The sequence below is a fragment of the Corythoichthys intestinalis genome, chromosome 19, assembly GCF_030265065.1.
Source record: "Corythoichthys intestinalis isolate RoL2023-P3 chromosome 19, ASM3026506v1, whole genome shotgun sequence".
NCBI lineage: Eukaryota > Metazoa > Chordata > Actinopteri > Syngnathiformes > Syngnathidae > Corythoichthys > Corythoichthys intestinalis.
In genome coordinates this window covers 14,470,549-14,486,244 of record NC_080413.1, presented here as the reverse complement: position 1 = coordinate 14,486,244, position 15,696 = coordinate 14,470,549, and the positions used below count along the sequence as shown (strand labels likewise).

At 41.9% G+C, this 15,696-nt stretch overlaps 1 protein-coding gene across 4 annotated transcripts in view; it reads left to right on the top strand.

The window, feature by feature from the left end:
- The window catches only part of sash1a (SAM and SH3 domain containing 1a), a 423,559-nt gene that overhangs the window by 210,033 nt on the left and 197,830 nt on the right, over nucleotides 1–15,696 (top strand). The gene's annotated exons all lie outside the window — the stretch shown is intronic.

The window sequence follows — 15,696 nt, the reverse complement described above, 5'->3', positions numbered from 1 at the left end:
TTCTCCTCCTCACGTTTGTTCCTCGCCACTCGTGCTCATCTAAGTAATTGTGTTTGGTGTTGACACCTTCACACATGGTGCGTGTTCAGTGAGTGAGGGAACTGGTCGTGTAAACACGCTAGCGAGAGAGGTCACCTGGGCCAAATTAGATCTGGTGGAGTCGCTGGCTCTTCATCTGGAAGGTACAACTCCCATTAAAGCAGTGACAATCTTGTACAACAAACCGCAGTGTTTCACGGTAGATTTGCTCCTTTCGGATTATTTTAAACACATTTCAACCGAGGCATCAATTTTAATTATAAACGTTCAAACAATTGCTAATCTAGCAGGAACACTTGTAACAGCGCCTGGTACGTACCCATGCAAAATCTTGTAGTATAAGAATAGTATATGTAGTTCCTGATGGGATTTACAGTACAGGAGACAAAGCTTTGTGACAACAAATCCCTGGAAGCACATGTATCATGTTCCAATGACCTTCAGCTCGACACGTCACTTCACTAAGCCTCTTTGGGGGCCGCAGTGCGGTGTGGAAATGGGCTAAGACTGCGTGCAGTGTGCCTTAAAAATTAAATACATTAAAAAAATCAGCTCCACACACGCTGGATATTCCAATCACATTAATGCGGCTCTCGGAAAGTGATTACCCTCTGCAAAGAATGCTTCGTGATAGCGATGCTGCAGTTTAGAGATTATGCACGAGCGGGCTGATTTTCCAAAAGGTCAACTTTGTTTATCGCCTTTGGCTGCCTATTGGTGCTTGAGCAATGAAAACACGGAAAAACACAACAAAAAAATAAGTCTGAAAGTGTCGGGATAACTTTTAAGCTCCCTGTGTGCTCCGGCAGTAGTGCACCAACTGTGGTCCCATTGCTAGGATGAAAAATGATTCTGTGTAATGAAATATCTGTGATAAAAAAGCCACATTTGAGCAATGTCACAGTTTATGAGGTATGACTTGATGAATGAGGTTGCTGTGTTAATACTCCTAACTGATCCTAATCTCTCAGTAGTATTCTGTTTTCTGATTCAAATCTGTCGCTTGAATGGGTGATTTTTATACCATATTTTTTTATCTGAGATCAGGGCTGCAGCTATCGATTATTTTAGTAGTCGATTAATCGATGAACTAGTCAGTCCGAATAATCGAGTAATCGGATGAGGAACATAAAAAAAAAAAAAAATACCTGCGCTAAACCTCAAACGGTATAAATAAATAAATAAACAAATGAGGATCTATGTACAGCAAAAGAAAATTTGGCTAACTTACATAGCAAAAGGCCGCTAGCTTAAATGCTATAAAACGCTAACTTTTTTTTTTTTTGCAATGCTCTTCACAAATGGTTCAGACACATATTCAGACAAAAACGGCCAAATATTCCAACAAACTACTTTACGAATGCATTAAAAAAAAATTTTAGCTCAAACAAAAACTTGTATTATGTTGGTCTTAACAAGGAGCAGCTAGGTTCAGTCACATGAAATGAAGCAGACTAGAGGGCAGTGGATCCACCCAAGTCAATAAAACTAAATGCAAACACTTTCAAAACAAACCATTACAACGCCTAAGTAGCAAAGTTTAATTGGAATATTTTTTTCTAATCGAATACTCGAGTTAATCAATTAATTGTTCCAGCACTCTCTGAGATCATGGTCCTCAGTTGGGAAAAGGTGGAATGGCCACTCCGGGTCAGGGATAGGCATGTGCCGGTATGATATTTTGACGGTCTGATAACCTTAAGCCAAAATTTCACGGTATCACGGTATTGCAATTACAGCTCTAAAATTTTTTACTTTGAGATCTTGTTTTTTAAAAAAATCCATTGAACAGGATTTTTATTTTTGAAAACATATTAGCAAATTGGAACATAAGTATAATGTTAAGTTAAAATAAATTTGAAAAATAACAAAAAAATCTAAATAAAATAAATGCAGTCCTTTAGGTGAGCCTAAGCCCACGGCTCAACATTATTACCATCAGAACCAAAATAACTGAATTATTTTCCATAAAACGCACGTGTGTATAACTCGTATCATGTTTACATTATACACACTCCCTTTCTCAACACAGGCAGCTGCCAGAGAGAAAAAAAAAACACTGCATGTTTTACCACCGCTAGACACACTAAACACGCTGGAGTTAACTCTCGTGGCTGGTGGGAAACGTTCATGACAGTGTTTACTAACCTTTAATTTTGTATAAATGTAAAATCATATTGGAGGTATTGCCTGCTCAGCAGCCACCGTCCACAAAACATGTTTTACATTTCGGTTGGCCCTCCTCTAAGCCGCGGCCGACTAACTTTTCTGTAGCCGAAGTATTCCCATACCACCAATTTCGTTTTTTTCGATGGAGGAAAACGTTCAGGAGTTTCGCCTCCTCCAGCCATTGTGTAACACAGCTGACTCACTGACACTCAGCAACAACCGGTAGGGGAGGATTGACCCTTATAGCTGCAAGCGATTGCCTGGCTCTGCCAGACTTTTCTCCCTGTATTTTTCAAACACTGAGAGAAAGGTCTGGGAACCAGCCCATTGACGGCCTCTCGAGCAGGTACAAAATCAATTGACAAATCAGATTCGTTTATTTGCGTGACGTGTTCTTAACGAGGAACGTCACTCTTGCGTGTCGGAAGTCGTCTCCACAACACAGATGGTGAACAGGAGAGCCGAGAATATGTTCCAATCCACGGTAAAATCAGTTTTAAATTACCAACAACACATCGACACGAGTCATTGACAAGTCTCTTGCGCCAGCCATGTTGAATAAACTCCGCTTTCTTCGTATGTTTACTTTCGCGCGCAAGTCCCTCTCGCCCTCCCCCTCGTCCTGCCCTCGTCATTTTACTAATGTCACGTCTGCCCGTCGCTGATTGGTCCACTCCGCTGTCTGTTTGCTGTGGCTTGCTCCGCCCTGGAAATTGTATCTGCGTGAATGGTGGCCAGACTCAATAGCTGGAACAGCGGTGAGTCTGGTGTACCAGGCAAGCAAGCGAGGAATTTCTCCACGCATTTTTTGGACATAAGAAATAGCTAATACCTTAGGGACAGTATGTCGGAAATTTTTTTTCGGTTTTGAAACCTCGACGTTTTCATACCACGGTATACCTTGAAACCGGTAATCAGCACATGTCTAGTCAGGGATGAGGTCCTTCCCTCAAGTGGAGGACTTTAAGCGCATCCAAACTCTAGTTCAGACCAAACAAATGAACTCTGGTCCGCTGAAAAATCGTGGGTCTCTGTCCGCTTTCAGCGCACCCTGCTTCGCTTGTGAATGCAAGCGCGTTACAGTGTGCTACATTACATGCAGCGTCAGAGTACCATGCTGTGGAGCTCTATGCTCCCCTTGCCTCCCAGAGGAGAGGTATTTTCTCTTCTAAATTGGTCCAATCAATGAGGTGGCGTTTTGTCCAAGAGATGCGAGTCGGAAAATTCGGTTGGCTCAGTGTGAATACTGAACCTTTTCAACAAGTCATTTGCAAGTGTTGCGAGGTAGCTTTTCTTCCAGACCCAGGTCCTCTTGGTCTAATGTGAAAGTGCTCTAAGTATCTCGCCGTCTTGTGCAATAGTGAGGGGAAAAATGGAACTGGAGATTGATTGGTGGACTGGTGCGGTGTCTGCAATGATGCAGACTCTGCATCGGTTGGTCGTGGTGAAGAGGGAGCCAAGCTGGAAGGCAAAGCTTTCTATTTACTTGTCAATGTACATTTCTACTCACACATATGGTCACGAGCTGTGGGTAGTGACCAAAAGAACAAGATCTTGTATACAAGCGGCCGAAATGAGTTTCCTCCGTAGGGTGTCTGGGCTCTCCCTTAGGCTAGGTTCATACTGCAGGTCTTAATGCACAAATCTGATGTTTTTCGTGTTTTTCTGACCCTAGTCAGGCATTAACTTGACGGTCCAAACGCAACAGGTCGTATAAAAGTGGACCATTTCAAATCCGATCCACTGTAGGTCACTTTCGTATGTGGTTCAAATCAGATCTGGGCCACATTTTTCCAGAATGTGGCTGCGGTCTGAACTGTCAAGTGCCCCAAATCCGAATGTATGTAGCAATTATGTCAGCAAAAAGCGAGAGAGACAGGGCGCTCAGTTAGCGATGGAGCTGTGCATTAGCGCCTAGCTTGAACGCGGCTTTTAGGGCAGATCTGTGCTCCAAATGAGCAATATTTCCAGATTGCTTACACGGCAGAGAGTCGGGGCAAACTGTTTATGTGTGCGTCATGCGCGCACAGTGTGTGCATGCTATCAATCCATATACACTTTGAATATAAGGCTAAGAAGGGATTATTATGTCAGTTATTTGTGTCCTCTTTTTGGAAATCAAAATATGATCAACCGAGAATGGTGTTGAGCCAGCATTTGTTTTGATGCTCCTGCGCATGCTTGCCAGTTTGCAGGGCGCATCTCGGACTGCGGATTAGTGTGCATGTGTGATACTTGAATGGGTTCAACGGACAAAGTCAATCTGAATGGGCGTGGCAAAAAGCATGATATGACAAAAAATCAGAATTGTGCATCAAGACTTGGGTTATGAACCTAACCTTAGAGATAAGGTCAGGAGCTCGGTCATCCGGCGGTGGGATCGGAGTAGAGCTGCTGTTCCTCTGCATCAAGATGAGCCAGATGAGGTGGCTCGGGCATCTGATTTGGATGCTTACGGGACGCCTCCCTGGTGAGATGTTCCGGGCATGTCCCACTGGGAGGAGGCTGTTGGGCTGACCCAGGACATGCTGGCGAGACAGTCTCCCGGCTGGATAGGGAACACATTGGGTTCTCCAAAAAGAGCTAGATGAAGTGGCTGCGGAGAGTGAAGTCTGGGCTTCTCTGCTGAAGCTGCTGCCCCCGCGACCCGACCTCGGATAAGCGGAAGAAAATGATGGAATGAGTTTATATTTTAAGTATTGACTAAATTGTTCAGAAAAGTCACTGGATTTGTATATTTTTCATGCTGTATGACTCATTGACTTACTGATTGTTTGGTTGGTTTAAAGGGTAATATGAAAAACACTAAATCATTGGTAACTGATCGTGTTTTCTTTTACCGTCTGACCACTTATTGTTGCGCTGACTCTCAAACTAATTCACAGTCTCACTCCGTTGTGCCCCCTTCGCTGTCAGACGCATCAGCGTCAGACGGTCTTGCTGGAATCTGCCGTTGACCCACATATGCTAAGTTGATGATACATTTCTCTCAGGACCCGTTTTGTTGGCTTCATTTGTCAGTCACAGGGCAGTCTCAAAAGGCGCAAATCGGTGGATAACACACAGTCTTGACATCTTGTCATTCAGGGCAATTAGAATCCAGTCTTGATTCAAAGGATAGCTCATAGCTTGCATCTGAGACCATTCGCTTTGTGGATTTGGCCTGGCACGCTGGACCGTCTCGAGTCGTACTGGGAATGTTGAACGCAACCTTACGCGGGAGAACCGTAGAAAACCACAGTTCGCTCTTGACGTCGGTCCGTCCTTCATTATGGCTTTGGCCTCCGTGTCGACGCGGTGAGGCTGGCTTGTCAAGGCCGTTTCCCCTTAGACGTGCGGTCCAATAAGTCGTTTTTACCCTACTGTGTTAAACATCGGCTGTCTAACTTGGCAAACTGATCAAACTATTTAATAGCACAGACTGCACATGTACCAGCAAACACTCAATACTTGTCTGACAGCTTTGAATATAAATGTGATAACCCGTTGTAGAGGAACATCATAAGACTTAAGAACTGCAACATTTGCATTTCCACATCTAACACCTGTCCAAACTGACACAGTTGTTAAGTTCAGTCAGTGGTGAAATGTAAATATTAAATTGTTGGGGAGAAGCACGAGGCCTTGTTTCCATGAAGAGGATGTCAAAAAGAAAAGAAATGTCTGAAATCTTGCAGATAAACACCCTTTGTGATGCTAATTTGATGACACGCTGGATGACAGCCATTGGTTGCGGCGAGGACGAGGGCTCCTCAGCAGCCAATGGCTTTTTTGTTATCAGCGGCTGGCAGCTGGAAAAGCCATAAAGAACTGGAAGCCTGCATTTTTTTCCACATTTTTTGTGAGACTTTGAATGAAAGAAGAGTGAGATGTCTGCAAATAGCCATGCGCGAACAACTACATTTTCCAAAGAGAATTAGGAGTTGTTAGTGCAAGATTCAAAATGTACTTTTTGTTCCCGTTTTTTAGCCTCGATTGTGGATTTCGGAGGCTTTTGTGTGCATCCGGTTGGGTTATATAACAAATTTGATCATAGTGTATCATTTAATCCTCATTTCCCTTTGACAGTTTTCCTATCACATACTGTCCCTCCAGTGGTGAGCTATTTTTACAACTTGTGGTCCTTGGAGGCCTGAACACCAAGTGAGCAGTCCTTGTTTCATTCATTCATATATCCATTTATTATTTACAGCATACCACTTATTCCGTGAAGGGCAGCGGTGTGAGTTTGATCCCTAGGTGGAATCAGTTCAGAAACTGTTTCAAGCTGGTCTGCTCAACTGTCATTCACAGGACTGACACTTAAAGGGAACCTCGGACTTAGACTTGTAGGCTCTAATAAGCCACAATGGTTCTCTTTTAGTAAAATATGTTATTAGAAACATGTATTATTGCCATTGATTTAAAATTCTGTAATATTTAGTACATCTTTTGACCTACGGAGGTTGCCATGTTTTACGCGCGCAATCCACGCTGGGGGTAATGACGCGGTTGGGCTGGACTGGGAGAATAGCTGTGCCAGCTAGCAAGCAAAGCTAGTTTGACGACGAGCATGATTTTGTCACATTCCGCTGCTGGTCAGATTGTTTTGTTAGAGATATCTGGGATGAGTTCCCACCGTCGTACCTGCATCCAATTTCAGCTCATCAGCAGTGTCTTTAAACCGATCCTAGGCGGCTTGCTGAGATATTGACTTGCTTGCTTTGACAGTTTGTACATCCCGTCATTGCTAGTTGTATTATTGCCTTGTTTTTTTTTTCGTTTGTCTGCCTCTCACCGTGGTTTGCCCTTGTTTTTTTTTTTTTCCGACCGAATGTCACTGACAGTTTTTGTGTCTCCCTTTTCGTGATCGCGTTTTTTGTGTGTTCATTAAACTCTTTTATGCAAGCCTATTGTTATAGTTGTCTGCTTGCTGTCTGAAGTGAGCCACGTTTTCTAATTCCGTGGTCAAGCCAGCCGCACTTTCTTTTCAGTTGCATTTCCCTTTCACGTTTTACCGCACAAACAGACAATGCATGTGGGTTGCGATTGCTTTATAAGGAAAATCATGACTCTTAGTGTCACGCGAAAGCATAGTTCTGTGACCTACGCGCTCGTCTGTCGCACGGGAAAAGCGGGTTTGAATCTTGCTGGAGATCTTCATTTAATTGCTTTGCTACTCGTTTTGTGAGATATTGACAGTGTTGTCCTGCTCATCACTTTTCCACTCGGGTTCAAATTGGAAGGGCAGAACAGACAATGTTGATGTAGCTAACGGGTCACACTGTGGAAGTACGGCAGCGCTGCCCAGTGACATCATCGCCCAGAGTGCATTGTGTCGTCAACAACAATGGCGACCTACTAGTTAAACTAATTTTTCAAATAAATAAAAATGAAAACATTAAGAGGGGGTTGAATATCAAATTATTGTAACTCATACTGACATTTATCTTTTAATAACTACAAGTCTTTCTGTCCGTGGTTCCATTTAAAGATGTCAAAACTGAATGAACTGAATTCGTCATTTTTCATCTAGTAAACAAATTCACACTCAAATTTTGCTTCATAGTTATTCTCGACAAATTACAGATGGGTCACACAACGACAACAGAATAGCCTATGCGGCATCGGCTATTCTATTGTCATATTGCTACGCAAATCTGCAGCTCGTTCTGGTTCCGACTCTTTACCGACTCTCAACCTTTTTTGCACCACGGACCGGTGTGATTTGAGTCTTTTTTTATCACGGACCGGTGTTCTGTCAAATTTTGCACCCTTATGAAATTTTGCTCCCAAAGCTTTTGTGGCGGTGAAAAAAAGCACTCTTTTATATTCAGTTGGACTCTCAATGTTATCTAACAGTGCTAAAAAAACTATTTACATTATAAACATACATGTGCAACACGAAAATGGCGTAAATTAATGCTTAACGACATGACAAAGTCGTTAAGTGAGAGAGCTGCGTGCAGTTGTTGTGTGCAGCTAACATGGCAAACATAAGTTAATATTCCTTTCTTTAAAGAAAGTTTGTATTGAGTACTTTGGAATCGCATTTTTAAGGTTACGTGCATGCCAAATTTGTCAGAACACCGGCAATGTGCAGCAGAAAAATACAGCAAATTTAAAATAACATTTGTTTTTAGCCCTGTCGTATTAAGTGCAGGGAAAATACTAGTACAACTCACCCGCTTAATCAGTGGGAGGCCTGAGCTTGTTTCGTGGAGACGAGATGGTCCCGAGATGGGAGAGTGAGAGAAGCCCGCTTCACAAAGATACGACGTTGGAAATTGTAGCACAGTTTTCAGTGCTCTTCCAGCGATGTCAGGATATTCCGAAATGACCTTAATCCAGAACCTCGGTAGAGTTGTTGTCTCAAATGTACATTTAAGGTCGACGTCATTTGCGATCTCTACAAGTTGATGGTCCTGTTGCACCGACATGCTCGAATCACTCGGTTTATTCACATAGGGGTCACGAATCCACTCCTTCGCAGTTTGTGGGTCTTTAGTGATTGGGAAGTAGCATAGATTTTGTTTTCTTTCGAGGTTGTAGGCTCATCTTCTGGCTCGTCAGGTGCCCTTTTCCCCGTAAAACATCTGTCCAAAAACATCTGTTTTTCAGTCATTCTAGTGTGGGGGCTAATTATTTCCGGGAACAAATGTGATGGGAGACGACCTATGTCATACGTTATTATTGAGGCCAAGCGCACATACAGTTGTGGTCAAAAGTTTACATACACTTGTGAGGAACATAATGTCATGGCTCTTTTGAGTTTCCAGTTATTTCTACAACTCTGATTTTTCTCCGATAGAGTGATTGGAACAGATACTTCTTTGTCACAAAAAACCATTCATGAAGTTTGGTTCTTTTCTGACTTTATTATGGGTTAACAGAAAAAGTGATCAAATCTGCTGAGTCAAAAATGTACATACATGGATCTGAAAAAGTGAATCATTGACTTGAACAAGTCAGGAAAGTCACTTGGAGCCATTTCAAAGCAGCTGCATGTCCCAAGAGCAACAGTGCAAACAATTGTTTGTAAGTATAAAGTGCATGGCACTGTTTTGTCACTGCCACGATCAGGAAGAAAACGCAAGCTATCACCTGCTGCTGAGAGAAAATTGGTCAGGAGGGTGAAGATTCAACCGAGAATCACCAAAAAGCAGATCTGCCAAGAATTAGAAGCTGCTGGAACACAGGTGTCAGTGTCCACAGTCAAGCGTGTTTTGCATCTCCATGGACTGAGAGGCTGCCGTGCAAGAAGGAAGCCCTTGCTCCAAAAGCGGCACCTTAAGGCTCGACTGAAGTTTGGTGCTGATCACATGGACAAAGATAAGACCTTCTGGAGGAAAGTTCTGTGGTCAGACGAAACAAAAATTGAGCTGTTTGGCCACAATGCCCAGCAATATGTTTGTAGGAGAAAAGGTGAGGCCTTTAACCCCAAGTACACCATGCCTACCGTCAAGCATGGTGGTGGTAGTATTATGCTGTGGGGCTGTTTTGCTTCCAATGGAACTGGTGCTTTACAGAGTAAATGGGATAATGAAGAAGGAGGATTACCTTCAAATTCTTCAAGATAACCTAACGTCATCAGCCCGAAGATTGGGTCTTGGGCGCAGTTGGGTGTTCCAACAGGACAATGACCCCAAACACACATCAAAAGTGGTAATGGAATGGCTAAATCAGGCTAGAATTAAGGTTTTCGAATGGCCTTCCCAAAGTCCTGACTTAAACCCCATTGAGAACTTGTGAACAATGCTGAAGAAACAAGTCCATGTCAGAAAGCCATCAAATTTAAATGAACTGCACAAATTCTGTCAAGAGGAGTGGTCAAAGATTCAACCAGAAGCTTGCCAGAAGCTTGTGGATGGCTTCCAAAAGCGCCTAATTAAAGTGAAAATGGCCAAGGGACATGTAACCAAATATTAGCGCTGCTGTATGTATATTTTTGACCTAGCAGATTTGATCACTTTTTTTCTGTTCACCCATAATAAAGTCATTAAAGAACCAAACTTCATGAATGTTTTTTGTGACAAAGAAGTATCTGTTCCAATCACTCTATAAGAGAAAAATCAGAGTTGTAGAAATAACTGGAAACTCAAGAGAGCCATGACATGATGTTCTTCACAAGTGTATGTAAACTTTTGACCACAACTGTAGATATACAAAACAAGATGTACTGCTAACAATCCAATCAAAGCATTTCTATGACGACCTCCTATCCTGTAGTTGTATATCTAGAGTAGATAGGGATATTGTTGTGTTAAGCGGCACAGGCCAAAGTCACTTGGCCAGAATGCAGTCGTTAATAAATTATTTATTATTTCTGCACGGACCGGTACCAGTCCGTGGCCCGGTCGTTGGGGACCCCTGCTGTAGGGTGCAAATTGATTTCATTACTAGGCCTTTTTGACATTTTTTCCCATAAGAGTTTTGCGTCAAAAGTGTCGTCTGCCATCATTTTAAAGTCGCTTTTAATTAAGAGCCAGATGACCGCTGCTGAGATTTTAAAAGAAAAATGGTGCAGTCAAACACATGGACAGACCGGCAACCATTCACCCCCGCGTTTTCTTTGTTTCCACTGTTGCTAATAACTGCTGCAATCAACTTCGATTCCTGGCAATTGTAGCCCCCCCTCCTAGTCAGATCGATAAAGGACGCCAAGGCAGAAGGCCGCCGTCCAGGCTGACTTCAGACTCCGCCACTTCACACAGGAGCCACATACATTTCTTCTCTGGTCTCCTCCTTCCAAAGTACACCAGAGACAGATGACTAACACAGCCTCCGGGATAGAACTGAACTTTGTGCGCTTCTCACCAGGCGCTCATAATGAATCAGTGGAGTTTGATGATATTTTCCCTAAAACTGCAAACGCCGCCTCCCCGTGTGTGCCAGTTTACTTGCCATCTACCCAGAGATTGTCAAAACATGCCCACAATGTCGTGGCAGCTGCTACTTCCAAAGTAATCTATAGCATATGCCTCATTACTGGGGCAAGTAGAGTTCAGTCGTATCCAGTGGAGAGTTTGCGTTCTGAAAAAGCCACCGGCAAACAGATGGGCAAGCAACTAAGGGAGCTTTTTAGTGAGACAGCACAAACATGAGAACCTTTCGTAATGAGCGCAAAATATACATTTTTTTGTAGAAGTACAAGAAGTTAAACAGTTTAGCAGAATTTCATAACAAGACCGGTCCCACAGACCCGAACACCATACAAGAATTAGAAAAGTTTGATATTGTTCCAGCATTGCCCACATGTGACGTTCAGATTAATTGAATGGAAGGTTTGTTCGAAGTTGCCTTAGGGATCCAAGGATAGAACGAATTGTAGTTCTTAAAAGATTATTACGTTATTCTGAGTTAGAATAATTTGATATTGAAACCCCTCTTAACTCATTCACTCCCATCCATTTTCACCGGAGCAAGGCCCTTCGCTCCCGGCCGTTTTACTGGATTTTGACTGATTTTGCAAGGATTTTGCACAGAAAATTGTTCCATTGCTATATAAACATGGAACCCACCAAAAGAAAGATTACACTCTCTTCTTTCAGCAGAAAAAAAGTTTACATCTTTTTTCCATTCTTTAGAAATCAGCATTAGAAAATAGCTTAGTTTGAGCAATTTTCCAATTTCTGATGAAAAAACTGAGAAATTGAGCTTTTTGTGGAAGCATACATTTCAAACATAACTTTGACTTGTACACAGCTATTTTTTGCTTTAGTTACATCCCAAACATCTGAATAATGTTTTCCTTTTACAAAATAAGATAAACAATAAGACAAATAGAGCTTTTGATAGCAAAGTAACAATTTATTTACACATAACTAACTGAAAGATGACGCTGTTCTGGCCACGACAGCCGGTTCAACTTTTCCCTCATCGCCGTTCGTCTCATAAAGATGAATTTTTTTTGAGACTCTGCGGGCTCTGCTCCCGAGCAGCACGGACTCAAAGGCATTGTCCACTGCACAAGTGGTCCCGGTCGTTCTGCTCGGTCGACCAGCGCCTGGCATCCCGGGCGTCCTACCGGTTGTTCTGCTCGGTTGTCCGCCGCCTGGCATCCATTTGGTTGTCTTCCACCGGTGCCCGGCCATGCGGCTTGGCCGTTCGTTGCTGTTGAATCGGGTTGTGGGTCTTACCAAATGCGCTACTGCCCTCCATTGGCCAGTTTTATTGCTTTAAAATGGATTTTCAGCTTTGTGCTTTGGAGCTAAACTGAATCACGACCCAGAGATGTCTTTTTTGGGAAGAAAAAAAAAAATGTAAAAGACGTACAAATACGTCTTTGGGACACTAAAACAATTAAAAATAGAACGTATTTATACGTTTTTGGGATCAAATGAGTTAAGGTTAGTAAACACTGTTATGAAGGTTTCCCACCAGCTACGAGAGTTAACTCCTGCATGTTTAGTGTGTCTAGCGGTGGTAAAACATGTTTTTTTTCTCTCTAGCAACTGTCTGTGTTGAGAAAGAGTGTGTTTTTAAGGTGAACATGACACGAGTCATACACACGTGCCTTTTATGTTAAATAATTCAATTATTTTTGTTCTGATGGTGATAACGTTGAGCTTTGGCTGTGGGTTTAGGCTCATCTGAAGGACTGCATTTATTTTATCTTAAATAATTTTTATTTTACCCTTAGTTTAATTTTTAATATTTCAGTTATTATAATTTTTTTAGAGGTTAGATTTTGTGCCCGAACCCGAACCCGACCCGACCCGACCCGACATTCGGGTCGGGTCGGGCCCACAATTTAAGCATTCACGTTCGGGTCAGGTCGGGTCGGGCCGCCATGCCGGACTAATAAATTATTTTAAAAAAAAAAAAAAAAAAAAAAAAAATGGAGAGCATGCTCTCTGTATTGCGCTTTTGCTTGTGCGTGTGCACGAACGCCGTGGCGCCGGCCGCTTTTTCTTCTTGTCCTCCCGCTGCACGGCCGAGGCGCTGCCCTCTCCTGTTCCCTCTCCTTGTCAGAGAGGCGCGTCCATGTGAGAACAATATCCCACACACTCAGAAATATGTTTAACAAACTTTCCCAGCGTTATTTCGTTGTGTGAATGCTTTGATAATTCTCAAAAAAATATGTAGATTATTTAAACATTAAGAAAACTTGCGTTTTTTTCTGCCAACTCGAAGAAATGAAAATAAATTGCTGCTGCTGCGTTTTTTCCGCGTCACTCAAAAAAAAAAAAAAAATAAATAAATAAAAAAAATGGAGAGCAGGCTCTCTGTATTGCGCTTCTGCTTGTGCGTGTGCACGAACGCCGTGGCGCCGGCCGCTTTTTCTTCTTGTCCTCCCGCTGCACGGCCGAGGCGCCGCCCTCTCCTGTTCCCTCTCCTTGTCAGAGAGGCGCGTCCATGTGAGAACAATATCCCACACACTCAGAAATATGTTTAACAAACTTTCCCAGCGTTATTTCGTTGTGTGAATGCTTTGATAATTCTCAAAAAAATATGTAGATTATTTAAACATTAAGAAAACTTGCGTTTTTTTTCTGCCAACTCGAAGAAATGAAAATAAATTGCTGCTGCTGCGTTTTTTCCGCGTCACTCAAAAAAAAAAATAAATAAATAAATTAAAAAAATGGAGAGCAGGCTCTCTGTATTGCGCTTCTGCTTGTGCGTGTGCACGAACGCCGTGGCGCCGGCCGCTTTTTCTTCTTGTCCTCCCGCTGCACGGCCGAGGCGCCGCCCTCTCCTGTTCCCTCTCCTTGTCAGAGAGGCGCGTCCATGTGAGAACAATATCCCACACACTCAGAAATATGTTTAACAAACTTTCCCAGCGTTATTTCGTTGTGTGAATGCTTTGATAATTCTCAAAAAAATATGTAGATTATTTAAACATTAAGAAAACTTGCGTTTTTTTCTGCCAACTCGAAGAAATGAAAATAAATTGCTGCTGCTGCGTTTTTTCCGCGTCACTCAAAAAAAAAAAAAAAAAAAAAAAAACGGGTTTTTCGGGCTCGGGCCTGCAAATCTAGTTAAGTGATCGAGCTCGGGCCGGGTCGGGCCTCAATACCAGCGGGCCGTGTCGGGTCGGGCTGGATTTTTTAGGCCCGAACTAGGCTCTAAATTTTTTACTTTTGACCAATTTGTTAATGTTTTACAAAAGAAAAATATTTATTTTGTTTATTTTAGGGCTGTCAAATGATTAAAATTTTTAATCGAGTTAGTTACAGCTTATAAATTAATTAATCGTAATTAATCGCAATTCAAACCATCTATAAAATATGCCCTATTTTTCTGTAAATTATTGTTGGAATGGAAAGATAAGACACAAGATGGATATATACATTCAGCATACGGTACATAAGTACTGTATTTGTTTATTATAACAATAAATCAACAAGATGGCATTAACATTATTAATATGTTAAAGCAATCCACAGATAGTAGTTATAGTTCTTAAAAGATAAATGTTAGTACAAGTTGTAGATATTTTATCAAAACCCTTCTTAATGTTTTCGTTTTAATAAAATTTGTAAAATTTTCAATCAAAAAATAAACTAGTAGCCCGCCATTGTTGATGTCAATAATGACACAATGCTCATGGGTGCTGAAGCCCATAAAATCAGTCACACCCAAGTGCCAGCAGAGGGCGACAAAACTCCAAAAAACACAAGTAACAAGTGGACATTGCACTGTGCTGTCATTTTAATCTGTTTGAGCGGGGCATGTGCGTTAACTGCGTCAAATATTTTAACATGATTAATTTAAAAAATTGCTTACTGCCCGTTAACGTGGTAATTTTGACAGCCCTAGTTTATTTATTTATTTATTTTAACCCAGATATCTCTAACACATTTTAAAGCTGTAATTGCAATACCGTGATATTTTGGCTTAAGGTTATCATAGCGTCACAATCTCATACCGGCACATGCCTACCCGAAACCTTACTTTTAACTTGGCAACCCTGGCTTCAAACCTCACCCTAATCTACTCCCTTGAACCTGAGTTCAAACCCAAATTTGAACCATTATTCTGTCTTGGAACTCTGATTAGAACCCAAATTCAAATTTTAAGCCCCATTTAAATATGAGTCTTCATGTAACAAACCAAGAAAAGCCAAACATTGCTTAGTGAACTGCAAGTAATGATGCTGCTACTTAGCTTGAGGTTATGGCATGTTGCCATTGAGTTGTTACCCTGCAGCGTAACCTCACCTGAGCGTCATGTGACCTTTTGTACAGGCTCTAGTGTTCTTTCCATCGATAAACAGATGCATCGCCTTCTTTGTGCTCGTTGGAAATGGAATTAGGCACTACAAAGGTTTCTGCTTCTGCTGATGAACACAAAGAGTGGATGCTTTTATTAATTTAGCATGAGAAACACAGTTTGATTAGAAAACGCAGAACTGAGAAGAGGATCTCCAATCAATGTCACATTCTAGAATCCATTTGTCACGTCTTATTCTAAGCATTGAGGGTTTTATTCTTGGTACCCACGAGGATCCTTTCAAACCCTTGAATGCATTTATCTTATTACAAAGAGTATTTACACCAAATGTAG